Source organism: Cebus imitator, unplaced genomic scaffold (genome assembly GCF_001604975.1).
Source record: "Cebus imitator isolate Cc_AM_T3 unplaced genomic scaffold, Cebus_imitator-1.0 Scaffold929, whole genome shotgun sequence".
Classification (NCBI taxonomy): Eukaryota; Metazoa; Chordata; class Mammalia; order Primates; family Cebidae; genus Cebus; species Cebus imitator.
The window spans coordinates 153,859-154,922 of record NW_016108244.1 but is presented as its reverse complement, the minus strand read 5'-3'; the positions used below and the strand labels follow the sequence as shown (position 1 = coordinate 154,922).

General features: G+C 78.8%; 1 protein-coding gene across 3 annotated transcripts in view; it reads right to left on the bottom strand.

Annotated features, from left to right (window-relative positions):
• The window catches only part of PGGHG (protein-glucosylgalactosylhydroxylysine glucosidase), an 8,392-nt gene extending 8,099 nt beyond the window's left edge, over nt 1–293 (bottom strand). Inside the window, exon 1 of one of the 3 annotated variants that reach the window (XM_037735714.1) lies at nt 149–293. The gene's annotated coding sequence lies outside the window, so the exon portion shown is untranslated. The remainder of the gene's footprint in view (nt 1–148) is intronic. The other 2 variants (XM_017520998.2, XM_017520999.2) reach the window with 2 other exon arrangements.
• Nucleotides 294–1,064: the final 771 nt, after the last annotated feature.

Genomic DNA, 1,064 nt, shown 5'->3' with positions numbered 1-1,064 from the left:
GTGGGGGTGTCGGGGTGGTGGGCCGCTGGGGCAGGCGGGGGTGGGGGACGGAGGGTGGGGCCTCTGGGTTCGCTGGGTGGGGTGGGGGCTGGGCGGGCAGGGGAGGGGACGGCGGGGGGAGGGACGGGCCGGGGCCTCTGGGACTCACCGCGGCCCCTCCCGGTCGCCGGGCGCCAGCGTGGGAACCGGGTCCGTCCGCTCCACGCGGGGCCGGGACAAAGGAGGAGCCGCCCGGCCGCGGCGCCACCAGGAAGGTCCGCGGTCCCCGCCCCCGAGGGCGGGCGCTGGGCCGCGGGGCGGGACGAGGCCTGGGGCTCAGTCCGCGCTCCCCTCGGTCCCCGCCGGCAGGGCCTGGGGTCGCGTCCCGGGCCCGGCGTTCGTGGCCCCGCGCTGTGTTCGGGGGCGCCGGGGGCTCCCTCCCGGCTCCTCCGCCCCGCGCCCTCCCCGCGGCCTGCGGACTCGGGGGGAGGGTCCCCCGCGCCGCTGAGACCCCGGGGCGGGGCCGGAGCGAAGCCGCGGAGTTTGCGTTTCCGCCTCGGGAGCGTTTCCGGGCGGGCGGGGCACTCTCCGGGGCTTTCGGGGACACCGAACCCCCCCCCCGTTCCCGCCCGTTTCTCCCTCGCTTGGCTTTGCCGGGAAGGGCCGCGAACCTGCCGCTCCCCCTCATGTCGGGTTTTCCGCGGCGCCTCGGGCCGGTTCTGGGGTAGTTGAGGCTTTTCCTCCTCTCGCCACCGCCCCGGGCAGGTCCCACCTCGGCGCCCGCGGACGCTGCTGGGCTCGGCCCTGGGCCGCCGTCCCGTTGTCTCGGGTCCCCTGACCCAGCGCAGGTGCCCTTGCCTGGCCGCCCGGCGCCAGCAGGTGCGCGGACCCCGGCTGCTCCCACAGCCCGCCCCGCACAGGCGAGGTGACACGGCCCCGCACAGGCCAGGTGACACGGCCGGCCCCGCACAGGCGAGGTGACACGGCCCCGCACAGGCGAGGTGACACGGCCCGCCCCGCGAGGCGAGGTGACACGGCCCCGCACAGGCGAGGTGACACGGCCGGCCCGCACAGGCGAGGTGACA